The sequence below is a fragment of the Bombus huntii genome, unplaced genomic scaffold (genome assembly GCF_024542735.1).
Source record: "Bombus huntii isolate Logan2020A unplaced genomic scaffold, iyBomHunt1.1 ctg00000073.1, whole genome shotgun sequence".
NCBI classification, from domain to species: Eukaryota; Metazoa; Arthropoda; class Insecta; order Hymenoptera; family Apidae; genus Bombus; species Bombus huntii.
Window position 1 is genome coordinate 274,184 of NW_026099331.1, and position 23,239 is coordinate 297,422.

The window sequence follows — 23,239 nt, forward strand, 5'->3', positions numbered from 1 at the left end:
AGTAGACTTGTACTTTATTACTCTGCTATCAAAACACGTCAATAGCAATTAATAAGAGATATAACAAGATTCTATTATGTTTCCCTCCATAAATTTCATATAATATTAATCATATAATATTCTACAACATATGACAGCGATCTTCCCAGTGCGTTTAGCATAATATATATAATTTATAAAATATATGTAACATTTCCCCTTGTAGAACATGTTAGCATTTCCCCTTGGAGTCCTTAACATGCGTCATGATGTAGTCTGTATCAAATGTAGTGTCAGGTTGCACTATAACGAATAATAATATTACTGGAAAAAATGGAAAATACAAGTAACCAATGTAAAAAAGTAGGATGTCTCTTGTTTAAAGCAACACAACCTCTATACATCATCTGTTGTGTCAGTGCTTTTATATATGAGAATCATCTACAATTAATTACAACCGATCAGAATGAAATAATTACATAACTATCATACAGAATTCTTTATAACACTGAGAGTAATTTAAAATTGTACGATACGATGCAAGAAATATTTTTATGTATAAAATATCGCAAATAAAAGTATAAGATAGTTTATATCAATGTAATCAGTAATTGAACGATACTATATGTCGGGTTTACATTAGAATTAGGGTTAGGGGCGTGAAACGAATCTTCGTTTGGGTTACACGTTGTCGTTATGCAATAGAGAAGACATTGACTAGTGCAAATACGATTATTATAGAACCGGACAAGTAACCGTGGTAGTTAGGTACTCGAGAAACTAATGACAATGATCCTAGGTTCAGTAACGAATCCGCGGTCGACGGGATGATAGATGAACGTACTCACAAAATCTAAGTCGGATGCGTGATATTCACTGGTCGTAAAGGGTTACTCCTTTCATCAATGAGATCGCGAGCGAGAATGCCTTTCCCGTCCCGATGATGCCACAGAGGAAAACTATAATGGGGTGTGTCTAAGGATACGAGATCATCGGATTCGTCGAGAAAAGCCTTCGTTCAGAAAGTAAGGGAAACTGGCGTTGCTGCTAATTGGTCAATCTCCATATCGGTGGTTAGAAAAAGATGCTAGCCGCCCTCGAGGGAAAGTTGCTAGTGGGAGACGCCGCTCGTTAAAAAATAAGTCTCCCCTATTTTCCCGTAGTTGGGACAAAGGCTGTTTGTCTGTTTGAAGGACTTTAGTTGACTAAATCTTAAGATTTATAACGGGTCCTCGAGCTAGCCGAACATGTACTGCGGAGACGCATCGACATCTGGCAATCATCTTACTCGAAGAATAGGGTCTGCGTGTGGCGAGCTACGGGACAGAAACCGTTGGAATGTTTACTGTCGCGTGTCGCCACGAATATTTCTTTTAAGGAGAGCTATAGAATTACTCCATACTTTTGTTAGACAAAGCGTTCATCCCATGACCGCGGCTACGTTCGGCGACTGACTGTCGCCTCGAGCCCAAGCTCATTATCACAACTCTCGAACAATTACAATCGGATTGAATAACTACAATTGTTCAATTACAGCTATAGTAGACTCTAGGTTACAATGTTGCGGGATTATCCAAAATTCCAAAGGCTCCGGTGTTCTTTCATCTCCGACATATATATATCATTTGTTTTGGCAAAAAATTCTCATACTCATACAAGTCAAAAATGTAGAAAGAACGAGTTCCATCGTCGGAAGATAAGTCAACGATTGCATAATTATTGGTTTTTTGTAAAGAACTATTGCAATATTTATTGTGAAACTGTTTTTTAAATATATTAGAACACTTGCGCTACTTTTATCGGTATTTATAATCTACCTTGGAATAATAACGGTAATATTTTATTGGTTATGGTAAGCAGTAGAGAACTAAGAGAACTATAGAGATTGAGGATCTCTCAGCGAAGAAAAAAAGGATATTCCTTGTCTGCAATGCCTGGAAAATATAAGCTCTCGAAAATGGGAGTCAGAAAGATGCTTTTTTTATTATTTAATTTGTAGTTTGAGGACTTTCGGTTTGGTATGGGGCTGGAATATGGAAGAAAGACTGGATAGAATACAAAGAAGATATGTGAAATTGATCTTAGGTTTAGATATGACAACACCAAATTCTATCACTATATATTGATAGAAGAATGCAAGCTAACATAAATCAAAGAAAAAGCATTAAAAAGAGCAGCAAGGTATGACGAGAAAGCCTTAGTATCAAAAAAGGAACTAGTAAAGGAGTGCATAAAGGAAAGAGAGAGAAACTGGGGAAATGGCCAAGAAGAGAAAAGAGCAAGAAAGAGAAAGAAGGGACCAGAAGAGGTGAGAAATGGAGGAACCCAGATGGAAGCAAGAGAAGAGCAAGAAAGGATGATAGCAGACCAAGTTATAGAGGAAAGAAGAAAGAGAGAAGTAGAAGAGAGGGGGGAAAGGATAAAGAAATCCAAATATAACATACATTACAGAACAATCGCCAAAGAAGTATCACCAAAATACTCAGAAGGGAGGATGAAGTGGAAGGACAGAAGAATATTAGCAAGATTCAGATGTGGAAAGCAAAGGAATACTGGAAAGAAGAAGGAGAAAAAAGATTCAAACTATGTAAAAGGAAAGAAGAAGACCTGAAACATGTAACAGAAGAATGTGACATAACGGGAGGACATAGAAAAAACACTAAATGAGACTAGAGAAGGACTAACAGAACTAAAAGCAATAATAGAGAGGAGAAGGGTAATACAAGAAGGGGCGGAACGACAAGAAGGAAGCACAGCAAGGAGGCAAAAGCGCAAAGTTGCAATAGTTTTTTAGTCATTAGTTTTTAGTTTTTTCTAGTGTTTTAGTTTTTAGAGATAGAATAATTAAGGGAGTGCAATATAATAGAATGGATAAGAGGGGAGGTAGATATATAAGAAGCGAAATAGGTATAAGGGATGTAAAACCGAAAGTTCGTCCAAAGCCGAAAGGCGCGGACTAAGCAATAATAAATAATAAATAATTTGTAGTTTACAATTTGTTCAGCTGGACATTCCGTAAATTTTTCTAGCTTAGAAAAAAAAAGAATGCCATGTGATTCAGTCAAAGAGAGATGTTTCGCTGAAGATGTGCCAAGAACGGGTAGAAAACGCAAAATGACGCTGCGGCAAGATATTCGTATCGTTCGCGAAATAAAGCGCAATCCATTAATTACGATTCCTGAAATAAAATGAACAGCGAACTTGAAGAAACGTTCCATTCTTCTGGAGATCGACGGAAAGTGAATTCAAAATTTACGAGAATGCTCCAATGCATTACAGATTTAAGATATCAAACTAAGATAACGAGTGTTTCACAGAAGCACGACCGTCCCTATAGAATAAACTACGTCGCACAATTAGTAAAAAATACAATCATACAAAAGTATAACAATAAACACTGAAGAAAGTTCATTTAATAGAGAAATAAATTACAGTATCGATTATTAATAAAAAATAATCTTCAACATCTGGAAAATCGTCTACTAACACATTATTGAACAAAAGGGGTATCGGACAAAATATTGGACTTTTATGAAAAATAGTATTGCCATATTAGTTTTTCTAACATTAATTTATAAAATGTTCAGATATTTTTATAACACCAAAATTCACATTTTTCAACACTTCTTATATTTAAAAAACGCTTTCTTTTAAATCAAAAGTTTTTTACTTCGAGACCTATGCAATATAGTTCAGTATACTGCAAAATGTTTTTGTTGTTTTTTCCGTATTTATTTCAAGTACAGGGCAGAGAAATCAAAGTTGTTCTAGTGTCCGAATATTTTCCGGCCTGACTATATAACCGGGGATCGGCCTTATTGAGATATTCGTAAAAAATGCCGGTATCGCTACAAAGTATATTTGACTACAGTTATGCCTATTTGGCAATGGGAACGCCAGTATTAGTTGTAGGTTACCTTTTGTTTATAAACGAGAGTAAGGCGAGCAAAGGCTTAAAATAATGGCACAACATATACGATAACGATAACTACATATACGATGTGCAGCATATGCCTGCTATAACTTATCTACTATAACTTATATACCAGCTCAATAAAAAGAGAATATCATCATTTATTAGGTTTAAGTGTGGGTTAGAGTTCTCGCCGACCGCTGCAAGGTGGGCGCAAGCGGTTGCGTGAAGTAATAACAAATTAATTATACAAATAGCATGCGTAGTGTATTATAAACATAAAAAATGAATGAGTAATTGATATTATTTTAGGAAATAGAATAATCGTTATTGTACACTTATTATAGGCGGATGATTGAAGGATTGCAAACTCAAGAGCGTCTATCACAAAATAATAACGTGCAATCCTGGACTCTTAGAGATAAAGCAAACCTATATCTTTTCAGAGCAGCCCTTCGATCAATATCGTGCTATTTTATATATTTTTCATTACTGAGTTAAACATTTTATTTTGGATATAATATTAAAGTTTAATATATTGTTTATAGCAACATACTCCAAAGTAGCGATCTTGCTCTATCAGTTATGCATTAGAACTGGCAATTATATTAAAAAATGGGGTTGAACTTTACTGTAGGGAACTAAAAATCATTGTCTTTTTTATCTGCAATTTTGTAGTTTTCAATGTGTGGAATCCACAAATCCAAGTTTGAAATTACGGAATCCAATGACGCATACCATATGACTATGCAAAGCAAAACATCTTCAGAGTATTTTACATTTCTCTTTGGCGCCAAATGAGCTTATGTCCATTATATCATTCAATGAGTTGACGTCGCCATAAAAATTCGCACAATCCTCATCTTTGTCCCCATCCTTAGCTGGTCTCTAAATGAATTCTATTTCCTGAGTATGCATACATGTTACATTGAGTATATTATATTCGCAAAAAATTAGTTCGTACTAACACAATTGGCCGTCTAGCGTCAACCTGAAAATAAATACAGGAAACATTCGATAACTGCGAAAAGGTGCATAACACGATAAAAAGAGAGCGAAAAAACAACGCAGTGGTGAAAAAACGCAAATGAATTCTTTGGACGCATTGGAAAAACTGTTACCTACAGGCCTTGACACTGATATTGTTGCAATGCGCCGTTCACGCGAACTTTTACTGAACTGTCTCGAGATTCAACTTAATGTAACCAAGTTTCTTTAGAGCATAAAGGCAGCTCTGGGAAAAAAAGGAGGATGCATGCACAGACTTGTAGAAAAATACTTAAATAAGTTTACTTAATAAAGTTCTATTACAGATCGATGATTGAAACGATGTTGAAAAGCGAGTTCCTAAGGGTGGACATCCGATTTTTCGGATTTGCCACTTTTTTAAGATGAATGGAAAATTAGAAATAGTTGGTGGGTACATGTTCCAAAGAAGGTTCAGCACCTGTGTACCGGTCGCATCAAGTAGCAACAGGTTTTACCGTTCTTCAAGGTGGATCTCACCAGTAATGGGAGAACTCTCTAACCTGAACATACGGATAAGACCAGGCACTTGCAATATTAATGATTTTTATTAAAAAAAGGAATAAATATTTCAATTCATAGATTACTTATGCAACACTTCAATTTGCCGAAAACAAAAAAAGAGTATGAAAAAACAGTAATATTACAGCCTTTTTTTAAAAAAAGTAATCGAACTAATCCGGGTTTGCTGTATACAAGTGTCCTTGAGTCGTCAGAATGAAAAACCAAATACATGTAACCAAATACATGTATACAAAATACATGTAATCAAACACGTTTGACTCAATAGGTCAAAATGATTACCATCCACGCGCAGTCAGTGGCTCCATAAACTGTACTCATTGAAAGATCCAGAATCCAATTTATTGCTAAAATAAAGTGTAAAATACCACACAAATTTTACATAATTTTACATTTCCCCGTTTTGAAAACTGATAGATTGCAAAAAAGTGATTAATTTTTGGTTTTGCCCTAAAGCAAGGTTCAGCCAAAAACGATAATAACATAGATCCAAAATTCGTCCATATTTTCCAATTTGGGCCCGTAAACGCCATAAAAGTAGTGGTTTATTTCGTCGTATCCGGAAGCAAGTAACATTTTTCTTTTTTTATTATTCTTGTGATTTAGGTTCCATGTGAACTAAAATCTCGATTAAAACAGCACACCAATACTATTGTATACAACAGAAATGCTGAAGCAAAATCAGAAGATTTATGCAGTGACACATGATATAATAGTACTTCAAAATAACGTTTATACTGATTGATGCGAAGTAATGGTAACTGCATATGGTCCATAGGTGTTTAAATAACGTGATATTGGTAAATTTTTTGAAACAATATGCAAATAAAAATACTCTTAGCAAGTCAACGCTAGAGGAAGATATTAGAGGAAGACGTTGTTCGTATTTACGACTTGGCATGGCCTGAATACTACACGAAGATTCGTGATCGCAGAAGTAAACAAGGCCCCGCGGGACTTTATTTACAAACTCCGGGTAAACAAAATAAAAATACAAAACTACCAAGAAAACAACAAGCACTCACGACGAAAGAAACAAAACGTAACGTAGTTTGATCTTTAAAAATAACGACAACAGGATTGCTGGAACCGGGAGACAGCAAGCAACACGTGTCAGCACTGTGTATGCTTACGGGCACTATATCGATATATTTTAAAACACAGCTGCAGGCGGAAAACTATGAGATAAGAAGGGTAGAATAACAGGAGCGATATAACACCCGTTCTAGGTCAGGAACCGCCTCAATTTTTATAGAAAGGATTAGGACAGTGGAAGAACGTATGGAGAAAAAGTGGAGAGAAGAATGGAGATATTACAGGGAGGATAATTGGACAAGGAGACTTATAAATGACGCTTGTATTTTTAAAAGAAGTACAGAAGGAATATTGAAGACTTTACCATGTAGAACTTGAGTGGACATGGAATATTTAACGTATATCGTAAGGCTATTAATAAGGAGGCCCACTCAAGATGCTGGGATTATAATGCTGAAGAAAATGATGCGGAGCATGCGTTGTACCACTGCCCTACGTGGATCAATGATAGAACAGTACTAGAAAAGTACTTGGGCATGCAACTCTGCTAAAGTACCTGGAAGAGAGAAGCTGGATGATAATCACTGGAAGAGATAAAGAAGGGGAGGAGTGGACATATATGGGGAGGGAGGAAACTCAGTAATAGATTATGTGATTGGAAATCAGGAGACGACAGAAGAAATAATCGACATGAAAGTAGGAAAAAGAACAGGGTCGGACCACATGCCGTTAGAAATAGAAATAGGGGGCCGGAATTACAAAAAGTGAGGAAAAGAAAGAAGAAGAGAAGGAGAAAAGGGAATGAACAAACTAAAGTGTGGAAAAATACCTGGAGGAATGTAAAGGCTGGACCTGCAAGGGAAGAACAGTAGAGGAAATGTGGACTGAAATCAAAAAGAAGATAAATGAAGCAATGCCTAAGCAGAAAGTGAAGATAAGGAAATGGGGCATGGGGGAGAAAGTGTGGTACGACAAGGAGTGAAAAGAAAGGAAAAGAGAGATGAGAATGAAGATGACAAAGTTTATGAAAGGAAAATGCAGCAGAGAAGCGCTCACAGAGGAAAAAAGCCATTCAAGCAGTGGTGTAAACAAAAAAAGGAAAGACACGAAGAAGAAGGAATGTAGAAAATAAAGAGGATCAAAACAGAACAAGAAGCGTGGAAATATATAAATAAATACAGAAGAAGTAGAGATGGTATAGATGAGGATATAAGCGAAGAAGAGTGGAAAAATCACTTTATGGAAATTTTAGAAGGGACAGAGCACAAAGAGGGCAGAAAAACGGGGCATAGAGAGGAAGAGAAAATAACGGAGGAGAGAGAAGATGTTGCGTCGGACAACACTGTAAACCAGGCCACACACCTCGGGCAAGATGGCAGCCAGATGTCTTCGGATCCTTACTGCGTACCCTCAATAGTCTCAAGTGCCCTCCGTAAATCTCAGGAATTTATCTCGAGGGCGGTTAGCATCCTTCTTCACCCACCACCATAGTAAATAACCAATTAACAACGAAGCCTATTTCCCTCACTCTCTTAGCCAAAATCGTCATCAACAAATCCGATGGTCCCGTGAGCTAGACACACCCATCCTTAGCTTTCCTCCACCACAGCATCGTCACCGAACTGCACTGATTTTCCATCTTTCAAACAGTCAACATCTTTTGACCGGGCTTACACCCGTAGAGCAGCCACTCACTTATCTTATACATACGCACCAGCGTAACTATCTTCCTTACAAAGTTGTTGGAATAAATTGTGATTTATAACTTATTATACAGTGTTACATTCATTGAACCATCTCTATTATCTTAATCGAAACAGGGGAACGACTATTTCGCGGCGTCGAGTAACCGAATCGTAGCGAGAATTTACGCCTCTCGCTGACGCGTTTTCCTAGCGACCGCGTCTCTCCGCGAACGATCGTAACATTTTGGTCCCTTGAGCCGGATTCAGTGGCAAGTGAAAAGTGTGAACACGTAACCGGTCGAATCATTTTGGTCCTTCGAACCGGATCACGCGTCAAGTGAAAAGTGCACGCCAGTGACACCCACTGCCATACAGTGCCACGTGAATCCAACACAAACAGCAGCAGAAGCGTTACCACTCCAGCGAAGTCAGTAACGCCAGAGTTCATCAGTTTTTTGAAGAGGCATAACCCGGTGGTTGAAGAACGCAACCACGCAGCCTCGCGCCAACAACTAGAGGGTCAACTTCCGCAAGAACACGTCTTACACGTCAAACGAGACACACACGGTGACGAGTAACATTTAAACTCACAACCACGAGGTAAGCTCGTTTATTGCATTGTCTTCACAATCTACTATACCAATGGAGAACACAGACAAAATTACCTCCTTGCATCGGAGACGAGGCTTTCAAATCGGCCGATTTACTACTCTATTTACACAACGGTACCAACTTCGTTGGCGCCAACAACGAATTACGAGAGCTCTGAAACCTTCTGCAGTCCGACGATCATAAGGTAAAGGTTCAGTCCTTTTTAACCGACCGACGGATCGAATGGCGCTTCATTCCTCCCAACTCACATCACTTCGGCGGGTTGTGGGAGGCTGCAGTGAAATCCTTCAAACCACATCTCAGACGTATCGTAGGTAACGAGCTCTTAACATTTGAAAACTTCAACACACTCATCATTGAAATCGAGTCTATCCTCAACTCCCGTCCGCTGACTCCAATATCATCAGACCAAAACGATCTTCTTGTCCTTACTCCCGGTCACTTCGGTGATTCATTAACAAGTTTCCGAGAACGAGATTTCAGGGACACTCCATCCAATCGTCTCTCCAGCTGGCAACATATTCAAAAACTCAAACATTTCTGGCGCCACTGGCATCGAGAGTATCTGAACGAGCTGAACATCCGAAACAAATGGAGTAAGGGCAGTCACGACATACGAGAAGGCGCCATCGTCATTCTCAGAGAAGACAACGTTCCCCCAATGCAATGGCCACTGGGCAGAATCATCAAGGTCCAACCCGGCGCAGACGCATCATACAGACGGCTACCGTTCGATCGGAGCATCAAGCGGATGGTACCACTCACTACCATGCAGGGATACTGGACGAACGACTGAAGACAGAGATTGAAAAGAAACGGAGAGAGCCAATTCGGATTCAGAAAAGGAAGAGAAGTGACCGATACGGTTTATGTAATAAACCACATCACAGACAAGCAGCTAGATGTGGCGACACTCGACCACGGAAATTTCCAACGGCTTCGCGGCACAAAGCGCTATACCTTCAAAGCGTAAGGCCGACAGGCCTAATGTACCATCGATATCCCTACGACTTTTTCCCCAAATATTCGGTAGAATGCATACGTGGCAACCGTCGCGGACTTCTGATAAACGCGCGCGTAGTGGGGATATCGAGGGGCAACAAAGGAAAGAATCTGTTTGGTTTTGAACCAAAAAGATTCATTTTGCCCCGAGCCGCGAAGTGCGAAAGGTTAAGAGAAGCAAACACAATTAGAGAAACGAGTCGTTAAAACTACTCTTGAGAGTTTAGTTTTAATCGTTACTTGTTATTAATTGTTGCTAAACGTTAACCGTGGTTAAACGTTATTTGTTGTTAATTGTTAAGAGTCTAATAAACGTTATTGTTGAAAATCAAGGGTATTTTCTTGCGGGCACCTTCACGGACGGTCACCTTCACGGACTGTCACCTCATAAGTGTGAATAAATATCTTGGTTGTTAAACATATCCAAATGTTCCTTCAGTACCTATCACGACCTATCCATCTCATAGGTGAAGAAAGAGGGAAATTATATACCTGCCTAAGAGCGGCGGTCGACAGACTAAACAGAGAGAAACTGGAGGAGAAAATGAGGAAAATGGGGATTAGTACAAGTGTACTCATCGAATATTACTGTTAATAAATATTGATTGTTGAATACATCTGAGTATTTCTTCCGCACCTATCACGACATCCCACCTCATGGCCATGAAGGGAAAAGAACAAGAAAGAGAAAGAAGGGACTAGAAGATGTGAGAATGGGAAGGATACAGATAGAAACAGGAGAGGAATAAGAAAAGATGACAGCAGACCAAATTATAGAAGAAAGAAGAAAGGAAGAAGCAGAAGAGAGGGAGAAAAGGATAAAGGATTCCAAGTATAATATACACTACAGAAACATAACCAATGAAAAATTACCAAAATACTTAGAAGGGAGGATGAAGTGGAAGGACAGAAAAATACTGGCAAGATTCAGATGCGGAAACGAGATCAAAGCACGGGAATACTAGAAAGAAGAGGGAGATAAAGATGCAGACTATGTAGAAGGAAAGAAGACCTGAGGCATGTAATAGAAGAATGTGAAATAACGGGAGGACCAAAGGACATAGGAAAAACGCTAAATGAGACTGGAGAAGGTTTAACAGAACTGAAGGCAATAATAGAGAAGAGAAGGGCAAACGACAGGAAGGATGCACAACAAGGAGGCTAAAGACCAAAGTTGCAATAGTTTTTTAGTCATTAGTTGCTAATTTGTAGTTTCTACTTTTAGTTTTTAGAGGTAAAATTAGCAAGGTAGTGCAATAGAATAGAGTGGAAAAGAGATGTAAGAGATGTAAAACCGAAAGTTCATTCAAAGCCGAAAGGCACGAACTAAGCAATAATAAAATAAAAGAATAATACAAGAGGATCCAACAGACCAACAGGCGATCAACATTGTGTAGTAAGCCCTATTATCGTAAGAGGTAGAAACGCTACTATTCACTTCTAAGGACGTAGGAACGCTATCAGTGATGTCTAAGGATGCAAAGCCTTCAGCATTTATATTTATATAATCAAATAATAATCAAATCTATCTGCCAAGCAAAGGAAAGAGTAAAGAAAAAAACAAAGAAAAGAGGGAACACTGTAACAATCATCTCGGAACAATGTAAAAGCCAGGTCGAACAAGAACATGGGTACATGAAATTTGCATAAATGTTGAGGACTGATGGTTTAACTAACTAGCACTGCTCATTAGATTAATTATATGATCTCTTACGTCGTATCGCAACTTATTCCGGTTATGTCCATGAAGTGTGAGTTATCTGTAAAATTTAATCGTAGCGTTTAGCTTCCCTTCATAGACTTAGCTTATTGTAGTTCGTATCGTTGTCGTCTGTCTTGGAGCCTATATATTCATGCACACCATCAACAGAATGTTTGGATCTCTCATAAAGCGTCTTTTAACTGTTTTGCCAACTGATGCACTGATAAGGCGTCTTACTCCAACACTCACTGCTGAAGTCATGAAGACATGGATTGCATTGGGTGATCGACAGAACGACGAGTTTTTGAAATTGCATGGTCGTCCCGCGACCTACTCTAAGAGAGCGTCGAACGATAACACCGCGCTCCTTTCTATCTGCCTAGTCGTCAAGTCACTTCAAGTCCGTTCGAATCTATCAGTTTAGAGAATCGGTACCAGTGCACTTCGCTGGGCATATGTTCTCGTACACATTCGCGGGACATTCTCTTTATATTAAACATTGTAGAAACAAACTATGTGTGGACATGATTAGCCTATCGTGCAGATAGCTAGAGAAAGAGAAAAAGAGAAAAAAAGGATTAAAAAATTTAAAGGAAGGAAGAAAGCGATTTGGAAAAGAGAAAAAAAGGGCTGAAAGCCGAAAAAACATTTCTTGACTTGGGCGAACTGGAACGCCCAAAGAACAAAAAAGAATGTAAGACAATTAATGGGGAAAATTAATTTTTATTATAAATTTATGGAAGATGCCTGCAAACTCCTGGAACCACTTCATAACTTATTAAGGAAAAATGTCAAATTCATCTGCAATGAAGAATGTGAGAAATCATTTCAGAGGATCAAGGAATATGTCTGTTCAAGTCCGGCCCTAGCAACATATGAGCAAAACAAAGAAATATTCATTTATACAGATGCAAATGGTGATGGTTTAGGAGCCGTTTTAAAACAACCCCAAGATAACGGTATGTTGCACGCGGTTGCGTACTTCCCAAGAAAACTGAAACCAAACAGAATCAAAGATGAAAGCAATCTATCTCGAATGCCTTCCTCTTAAAGAAGCGATTCAATATTGGCAACATTACACATTACTGTTGCTTTGCACAGAATGCTTGATATGAAATGAACCTTATAGCGATAGCGTTCGTAATGAGAACTAGCTGCAGTACGTATATAGCAGCAGATGGGTTCACGAAAATTGCATCAGGTCTAATATGGCGTTCTGCGTGTACATCAACTGTAACTCGAATGATACACGTTGCTGAACCGAATAACAAGCGTATCAACTAAAAAATTGTAAAATAGAGATAACAATGAAGTATTTGCAAGTGATCTTAGTTAATATATCTTGAAGTTTGTTGCTGTATTTTCGATGATAGCGACTAGTGTTATTTGCAAGAATTGCAAAAGAAAAATTCAATCTTCTAGAACCAGAAACCGCGGCTTTGGTTCCAAAATTGCAAGTAAGTGTGAGTACTGGATGAAATTTTTCAATTCATCTCCACTAATTGGCAATGCCAATCCATACCAAAAGTCATCTGAAATAAATCGCAGGATTGTGTTGGCGACTTTTAGAGAACGGAATGGAAAAGATAAATTTATTTTGTGGGTTAATGGATATTTTTCAGGGATCGGCTATCAATAGATACTATGGCTGTCCGGAAAATTTACATTCTGTTGTCTTACGGGTATCTAATCGTCCAATTTCGAGAGCTACCGAAAAAGAATTGAAATATTCAAAACTAGGATTAAGGACAAATTAGACGTAAGAATGCTAGGTGTAGACACTCAATTTCTATCCATCTGGATCATGCTGGATCTGTTTGACATTACTCATGAGGTTGGAGTGTCGACACAGCTAGCTAAATAAATTATTCGACAATAAATTATACGAACAAGCTGTGGGGCATATAATGTATGTCTCCACTGTAAGTTGCCCTAATGTCGCGTGTGCAATAGGAAAACTAAGTCAAAGGTGTGCAAATCCAACTGTATCCGATTGGAAGGCAGTGAAGGGGATATTCAAGTACCGGTTGAAAACCAAAGACTCAAAACTAGTGTACCAAAGAACGGGACAACCTTTGAAGGCGTTTTGCGATTCGGATTTTGCGGGCTGTACGGTAGATAGGAAATCCAGGAGTGGGTATGTCTTCATACTCGCTGGTGGTGCAATATCCTGGTTGTCTAAAAGACAACCGATCATAGTTCAATCGACGTGCGAAGCGGAGTTCGTGACGATGCAGGAAGCAGCAAGGGAAACAGTGTGGATTTCCTTACTGTTAAGGGAGTTGGGCCAATTGTCATATTGCCCTCGCCCTTGCAAGATCTTCTGTGATAATATCGGAGCTATTTCATGGTCAAAGGATGAAGTAGTTGCCGAAAGTTCTAAGCACGTCCAAGTGCGTTACTTTTATGTTAAGAACTGCGTGTCGAAGGGGATATTAGATTATACGTATATACCTAGTCCTGAGAATGACGCTGACATCCTTACCAAAGGCTTAAACAGGGTTAAGACTCAGTATTTCACCAAAGCTATGGGGCTTGTAGGAACTACGATCAAAGGGGAGTGTTGAAAAATGTTAGGTTGGCATGATCGCTAGTTACTACAAGCTAAGTTGGTACGACTTCTAACGACGCTCTTTTGTCTTAGAAGTCGACCACGTGTTAATTGACCGAGTGTATTCTGTGTGTTAAGACGTGTTGTACGAGGCGATCAAATATATTGGAGAAAATCAAATCTGCGTGAATCGATTAATTAATAAACCCAAACCTATATCCTTTAACAGCCCTAAACCAGGATATTTAAATTTTATATTATTGTATTAAATAATATTGTATTGATAGGAAGTATTTTATCGCTACAATTATGAGTTTTGATTAAATATAGCATAGTGTCGTGTCACTACGAGAAAGGAGGTCAGTCGTAAAAAATGGCAGTAATTGTATAATAACAAAGAACAAGCCAAATATACCGGAATAACTCATCGGCTAGCGGTTGTGTCTATCAAAAACAAAAGAAATTTGAAAGATCTTAGTTTATAGGACTTGTTGACAATCAATGTCATGCGGTCGATACAATGTTTGAGTGGGCTGTGTTTAGACACACAACATAATTTATAAAATAAACAATTCTTATATTTGATTTAAGAAATGATAGATGGTTTGCGAGCAGTATTTATTAGACAGTGGTTGAAATTCAGTTTATAATTTGAATTTAATAATTAAATATCTAACGAATGAGTGTTTAGTCTATAAAGCACGAATGGAACAGATGATAACAATCTACAGAGCGTTCGTGCTTGGCGGGTGTATTATTTTGTTTTGTTTACCTAGTGGATGGGTATTCTGTTGCGACGGTCTTAAATTTGTAGATGTAAATAATGGGATTGTTTGATATTATTATAAGGAGTGGGCGATCACGGCATGCACCCCGAGAGTTGTATAGCACTGGTAGAGTTATTCGAGTGGAGATAGTCGCTAACTATTGATAAACTGCGTAAAATGCACTTGCACTTGCACATAAATTCAATCGAGGTCGTTAGAATCACGTGGCAGGCTACAGTATATGTCGGAGATGAAAGGTCATCGGAGCCTTCCCTTGATATTTCGGAAAAATTCCTTAACACCGTAATCTAGAATCTACCATAGCTGTAATTAAACAATTGTAGTCACCCAGTCCGATTGTAATTGTTCGAGATTTGTGATAATGAGCTTGGGCTCAAGGCGACAATTAGTCGCCGAACGTAGCCGCGGTCAAGGGATGAACGCTTTGTCTAACAAAGGCATTAAGTAACCCTATAGCTCTCCTTAAAAGAAAGATTTGTAGCGGCACGTGGCAGTAGACATTCCAACGGTTTCTGTCCCGTAGCTCGCCACACGCAGATCCTATTCTCCGGGCAGGATGTTTACCAGATGCCGACGCGTCTTCGCAGTACGTGATCGGCTAGCCCGAGGACCGTTATAAACACTAATATCTAGTTACCTAAAATCCTTCAACAGATAAACAGTCTTTGTCCCAGTTACAGGAAGACAGGAGAGACCTATTTTTCCACGAACGATGTCACAGATGTCGCGAGTGTGTGATCATTGTGAGCTGTGTCAACTGGTAACATTTTTGTGTGTGTCAATAAAAATAACTTCAGTGTAAAAAAATGGATAGCTTCAGTGAGGAATCCTTACCTGTCCCAAGCCTCCGCCAAGAGGACGACTCGGGCCCAGATTCGAACTTTGACTCGACATATATGTAATTGTACAGCATAAGAACATTTATATAAATAATGTAATTGTACAATAAATGTACGCAAACATTGACATTATTTATTGTTAGGGAAAAATCGACATAAATTTCCTCTATATTGTCTATTGTAACGATCAAGTTTATTTCGTTGATTGGTGGTTCATCGGCTTATTCTGTTTCTGCCGAGCACACGCGTTTTTGTGGCTTGACGGTGAACTCGACCTAGGCAGTTTTTGCATAAAGGAATGTATGTGTGTGTTTGCAGAGAATGCCTACATGAAGACAAGAGGGCTTAGTCAGCGAGTTCAAGCGGACGTCTCTCTTTACCTGGCAGTTAAATAATATTTCAATCTCCCGTAATCTTTCGATCTCCCGTAATCTTTCAATCTCCCGTAATCTTTTAATCTCCCGTAATCTTTCAATCTCCCCCTATCATACCTACATATACTATGAACAAAATACTGTATCCGGTAGCAACCTACGCATAGGTTGCACGGACGCACAACTATAGGCAGAATTCATTCAAGCGATACCGGCAGTTTTTCGCGAATATCTCGGAAATTAAGCAATTTCAGTCCTTGTATGGATAGGAAAAGATTTTTCAAAATATAGATTTGCACGACATACGCAAAAAACATCAAAATCGAAGTTTAGTCAGTCTTACTACAGTTTCGGTAAATAATGAATATAGACTAATATCTACGTAACATAGTGTAATTAATATCGCAATCTCGTTATACAAACTTGAACGAATGTATAAAGTGTCAATTTTGAACGATCCTTTAGTTTTACGATTTATTCCTTTTTTCGCTAGCCGAACCGTGGACGTCAACCGACATGCCGGTGGAAGTGTCACACGCTCAAGAAAGGCCACCCGCTCAGAAACAGTAATAAAGTAGACGAAACATCCTGTATGCCATCGAAATAATAACAAAACAGCCCCTCCAAAGGGACTAAAACCTCCATATAAAAACCCTCCTAAATTAGCGCTCAACACATTATTCTGTTGTAACACTTTGAACCGACACTCTGTTGGATTTATACAATAAAATTTCCATCAACTTATACGAAGTTCAATTTCAGTCAGAAGCAATGTCTACTATCCTCGCTCTCCTAACCAACATTATCATCAACAAATCCGATGGTTAGAAACACCTATCACTAGCTTTCCTCCGACAGAGCATCGTCACAGAACTTTACTTATTTTTCATCGTTAGAATAATCAACATACCTTTATCGGGTTTCTACCCTTAAATCAATCGCTTACTTAACTTGTACATACGCACCAGCGTAACTATCTCTTTACGAAGTTGTTGAAATAAACATTAATTTATACCTGTTAATTTAGTGTAAACTCAATTGAACCACCCCTATTATCGTAACAGAAATCAGGGGATCGATCAGTTTGTAACGTCGCCCAGAAGCCAGGAATCCGCCGACCTCAGGATATGCATACAACACCTGGTCATGCGATAGCGGTGAGAATAGACAGTAACCGAACTCCCACCCGTGAGATATATGAATCATAGTGAGGAGGCAAAGATCCCAGTTCTTTAGTAAGTAAGTCAGTCTGTATTTTGCTATTGAAGTGTAACTTCGCCTTTTGAATAAAGTATTGTTCATTCGCCTATCGTTTTTTATATATATCGAAGATGAAAGGAAAGCCGAAGCCTTTTCTTGGAAATTTTGGGAACATCCTCTACTCTAGCCTAGATTTTACCCTAGCTGTAATTGTTCAAGATTTGTGATAGCGAGATTGGGTTCGAGGTGATAATTGGTCGCCGAACGTAGCCACGGTCACGGGATGGACGTTTTGCCTAACGGAGGTCTGGAGTGGTTGTATGGGTTTTCCGAGAAATGTGGTAGTGGCGGCATGCGGCCTCGGGAGCGGGCCTAGCCACGTGTGATGTTGCCTCGGAGGTGCCGATACAATGGGACATACATTGTATTAATAATCAAACTCGAGGTAGAAACTGCCTAGCAACGGTGTTTGGAACTTTCTCGATGTTTCCAACGAGTGTGTATCAAACTTCAGGCAGAAACTGCCTAGCAACGGCGTTTGGAACTTTCTCGATGCTTCCAAACGAGTATAGAAAGCAAATGCAATCGTACAGCGAGAAAAATCTCCACGAGGCTGGCATTCGTGCGATTGTCTTGGAGAGTAACACATCGAGCATTTTCAACAATCGTATTTTTGCGTCTAAGATTAGTCTACGCTTAGTAAAGAGTTATTCCGTTGACCGTGGATTCGTTTAAACACAAAAACGTTGTTAATAGCATTCATTAAACTTATTATTCGTAAATCATACTATTCATTAAACTTACTATTCGTTAAATAAGTTTAATGAATAGTGCTAGTCTAATGAATAAGTCTAATGAATAGTTTAATGAATGCGCTATTAATAAAGGAACTTGTTTGGATTCAGAAGATGGATACACCTATTGGCAGCCACATCCACTATTCCTATGTAAGTTCGACCAATATGACGTCTTGTACGAAGGAATCGCCACAAAAATTCAAGAAATAAAAACCAATAGCAACCCGACGCTACCGGGTTTTGCCTTTACGACTCAAGAAATAACCTTTATGCCAACCAAGGCTGGAGAACAGCCTTTGTGCGGATACACCCTGTTATCCATAGAACACCCCAAGCTCTTTCTCCTAGAAACGACTAAAGGAAATACATTTATACGCAAACGTAAAACAGCAGTCGAAAATTTGGATATATTCGCATACGTTAACTCAAAATTCATTTACGTAGAGAAACTGTCAGAAGGCAAATAACGGCACTCTATCAGGATATATTGACACTAAGATGCATCTCGGAAAAGAAAATAATAGAGAATGCATTAAGTCTAGCAACTATATTACCTGGTGAATTTGCGTATGCAATAACCAAAACTCCAGGACACATGGCTTTGGTCGCAGGAGAAGCAGTACACATAGTTAAATGCATTCCAGTTCAAGTGAAAGTAGCCAACGCCCTGGCCGCGCTGAGTGCACTCGTTCCCGTTAGATCACGAAAGTTAAGCAGCGGCGTGCAGGGATAGTACTTGGATGGGTGATCGCCTGGGATTCCGTGTGGCGTTGGCGAAGTGCGCCGGGCGCGCCGCGCCCACCATGGGGTTCGGGCTTGGGCGCTTGGCCTCGGGGCCGCCAAGCAGTCCGGTAGGGAAACCGGGCTGCCTGGCACGGCGGCTCCGGCGACGAGGCGCGATGTGACAATGGCCACACACCGTCCCATCAGCGGGGGAGGCCCCGTTGCGACGTTCACAGCAGTTCCCGGGCCTCTCTCGATCGCAGCCGGGACGGTTATCAGAAGCGGCCTGGCGTCCGTGCCGATTTCCTTCACGTAAAATATATATAAAAAAAAAGTTATTTTTCACATAGTTGACTCATTGCTGATCGATCAAGATGGAATCTTGCGATCCGAATTTTTCCCAGGATGCAAGGCTCGTTTGGATTACGAGCGAAAACATATCAAGTGGGGAAATATTTATATCCTCTTCGATACAAGAAAAAAGATAATCGTGCTGAAACGAAGTTCGGTGCCATGTTCGATTAACATTACAAATCCGGAGATAAAAGAGGGATTTATTCCCAAAATCGAACCAATCAAGGGGGTCTATTTTGGTAATGTAGGTGCGAAGAACCATAAGGGACGAGGATATACAAGAATAATAAATACCACATCGAAAGATTACGAATTTATCACACCTACAATGCTAATTAAAGAATTGGAGAACCTCGGCTCGCCGCCTAGCACGACTTGCAAAGCAATTTCAAAATCAAAAGAAAATAGGTTCGACAAAATAATCGAATTATTGCGACTTGAACACTTGAACAAGGAGGAAAGAAAAATCGTCGAAGAATTAATTCGGAGGAATCAAGGTAGATTTCAAATCCCAGGAGATACGTTGGAAGGAACCGAAATTCTAGAGCATCGAATAATCACAACGGACGACATACCGATCAATATTAAACAGTACCGTTATCCACCTGTACATCAAGAAGAGATAAATCGTCAAATTCAAGAATTATTGGATACTGATGTCGTAGAACCATCGATATCTCCATACAATTCTCCGCTATGGATTGTGCCAAAGAAACCAAACTCGCAAGGAAACAAACATTGCAGTCTAGTTATTGATTTTCGAAAGCATAATGATAAAATGTTCGGCGATGCTTATCCGCTCCCCAACACTACAGAGATATTGGATCAATTATGAAGTGCAAAATATTTTTCCACATTCGATTTGGCATCAGGCTTCGGCCAGATTCGAATGACACAGGAGGATGCCCACAAGACTGCATTCTCAACACCATACGGACACTTCCAATTCAAAAGAATGGCCCTTGGATTTCAAAATGCTCCAGCAACATTTCAACGCTTGATGAACTCAGCGTTATCAGGATTGTAAGGAGTAGAACTATTCGTCTATCTGGATGACATAGTGATTTATTCAAGATCTCCTCGCGAACACGAAATTAAATTTAACGAGTTAATGGAAATACTAAATGCAGCCAAATTGCGATTGCAACCCGATAAATGCGAGTTCCTACGACACAAAGTTATTTGGGACACATAATCAGTAAAGATGGTGTAAAACCCGCTCCACAGAAGATCGAAGCCGTATCGAAATTTCCATGACCAAGGAAAGCGAAAAATATCAAACAGTTTTTGGGACTAGCGGGATACTACAGATGATTTATACTTAATTTCTCCAAAATTGCAAAACCATTAACACAACTATTGAACAAAGACATCCCCTTTAAATGGTCGGAGAATCAAGAAAATGCATTCAACAATTTAAAAACAGCGCTAATGACAAAACCTATTCTGCAATATCCGGATTTTTCCAAACACTTTAATCTTACGACAGACGCCTCAGGTTATGCAATAAGCGGCGTAAACAGGATAATCAAGAAGACGAAACTTCAGCAGAAGATAAGCAGCACCCGCGTTTTCCCAGGTAGCATCAAAAGGGAATATTAGAAATTAAGACACAGCGTAAACAAGTGTCACATCCCGCGTGTAACGTAGACTGAAACCACCAATAGCGCGAGTGAGCGTTCCAATTTGAAATGTAAATAAATTTTAACAATTTGTATAGAAACCAAATTCGAGCCTCACAACCCCCATGGAATAACCCGTCACATGACGACCCCTCCACGGTAGACCTAAATATATGTAGGGTTTACATTAGAATTAGGGTTAGGGGCGTGAAACGAATCTTCGTTTGGGTTACACGGTGTCGTTATGCAATAGAGAAGACATTGACTAGCGGAAATACGATTATTATAGAACCGGACAAGTAACCGTGGTAGTTAGGTACTCGAGAAACTAATGACAATGATCCTAGGTTCAATAACGAATCCGCGGTCGACGGGATGATAGATGAACGTACTCACAAAATCTAAGTCGGACGTGTAATATTCAGTCGTCGTAAAGGGTTACTCCTTTCATCGATGAGATCGCGAGCGAGAATGCCTTTCCCGTCCCGATGATGCCACAGAGGAAAACTATAATGGGGTGTGTCTAAGGACACGAGATCATCGGATTCGTCGAGAAAAGCCTTCGTTCAGAAAGTAAGGGAAATTGGCGTTGCTGCTAATTGGTCAATCTCCATATCGGTGGTTAGAAAAAGATGCTAGCCGCCCTCGAGGGAAAGTTGCTAGTGGGAGACGCCGCTCGTTGAAAAATAGGTCTCCCCTATTTTCCCGTAGTTGGGACAAAGACTGTTTGTCTGTTTGAAGGACTTTAGTTGACTAAACCTTAAGATTTATAACGAGCCCTCGAGCTAGCTGAACATGTACTGCGGAGACGCATCGACATCTGGCAATCATCTTACTCGAAGAATAGGGTCTGCGTGTGGCGAACTACGGAACAGAGACCGTTGGAATGTTTACTGTCGAGTGTTACAACTATTTCCTTCTTAAGGAGAGCTATAGAATTATTCCATGCCTTTGTTAGACAAAGCGTTCATCCCGTGACCGCGAGCCCAAGCTCATTATCACAATTCTCGAACAATTACAATCGGATTGAATAACTACAATTGTTCAATTACAGCTATAGTAGACTCTAGGTTACAATGTTGCGGGATTATCCAAAATTCCAAAGGCTCCGGTGTTCTTTCATCTCCGACATATAAATAAGCGTAGCAACATAGAAGAGAGAGAGGTAATTCCTTAGTTCAGAGTTCCTCAGTTCCCCAGTTCTTGTTAGTCTTGTTAATCGACGTGTTTGCATTTGTCAATTTGTAAATTATTGCAAATCTATCAAATTAAAATCTTGTAATTAATAAGAGTGAAAACGTATTGCGAACGATTCGAGTAACTTCGAGTATTTGAAATTTCAACGAGAATTCTGCCAATATCCAATTAAAATATGAATAAACATTTTTTTGTGAAGAATATTTGTCTAATAATATAATAGGATTAAGCGAACATTTATTTTCACCAACTTTAATCCTCTCCCGTGCCAGTACTCCTGCGCGTAGCAGGTTAGCCGAAACGTGGAGTTTAATTGTCAATCGCATTAAATAACAGACAACACTACAATTTAATCTGAATTCAAAAATTAACGGCAACACAACCAAAACGGGCCAAACAAAACGTAACACAAGACAACCAAGAAAACGAAACCTCAGCTTAACAACAATTGTAGTTGGATGAGTGTATGATTCTCTAGAGGAGCAGACTTTCGATTAAAATTTATTTCGATTAAAAATTACAAAATATGGAATACTTTCAAGAGTGCTATGTGAAGCTCTTACAGGATGCTCTTACGTATGCAACTTTTACGTGTATACTGTTGAAAGAAGAAAATTAGAAGACACTGTTCTAAGGATTACTGAACCTTACAAGAACATATGGCAACATATTTATCACAATAACTACTATAACAATATCGATATGGATAAAACACTTCTGAAAAACAAATTGTGAGTATGTGAAACAACTAAAAAATATAAAGGTCTAACTCCATCACTCCAAACAATAAAACTTTCAAGATGTTAACATGCATTTTATGGAAACCACCATATTTTGTTAGAAGTATGGAATATGTTACGTCCGGTGACTCTCTACGGTCGAGGTGTCCATCAACTGTGCATATATATGTCGGGTTATCATTAGAATTTAAGGCGCGTAACGATTCTTCGTTTGAATTAGCCATTGTTTTACGAAACAGAGATTATATTTACGCGAATATACAAGATTTTACAAAATATTATGAATAATGAGTTTAATGAATGATAAGATTAACAAACGATAAGTTTAACTAATGATTAGATTAAAGAATAATAAGTTTAACGAATAATAAGGGGAACAAATAATATGTCTTACGAATAATAAATTTCACGAATAATGAGATTAACGATTAATAGGTTTTACGAATAATGAATTTAATTAACGCTATTAACAATGTTCCTGGGTTCAAACGAATCCACGGTCAACGGGATAACTCTTTACTATGCGTAGAATAATTTTAAATACAAAAGATGCGATTGCTGAGACACTCGGTAAATCG

General features: G+C 39.0%; 2 protein-coding genes and 1 pseudogene across 2 annotated transcripts in view; 2 read left to right on the top strand and 1 right to left on the bottom strand.

Moving 5' to 3' along the window:
- The window catches only part of LOC126876382 (omega-amidase NIT2-A-like), a 398,341-nt gene that overhangs the window by 189,106 nt on the left and 185,996 nt on the right, over positions 1-23,239 (top strand). The window lies entirely within an intron of this gene.
- The window catches only part of LOC126876377 (venom serine protease Bi-VSP-like), a 126,026-nt gene that overhangs the window by 89,375 nt on the left and 13,412 nt on the right, over positions 1-23,239 (bottom strand). The window lies entirely within an intron of this gene.
- Positions 18,684-18,801, top strand: LOC126876401 (5S ribosomal RNA; annotated as a pseudogene).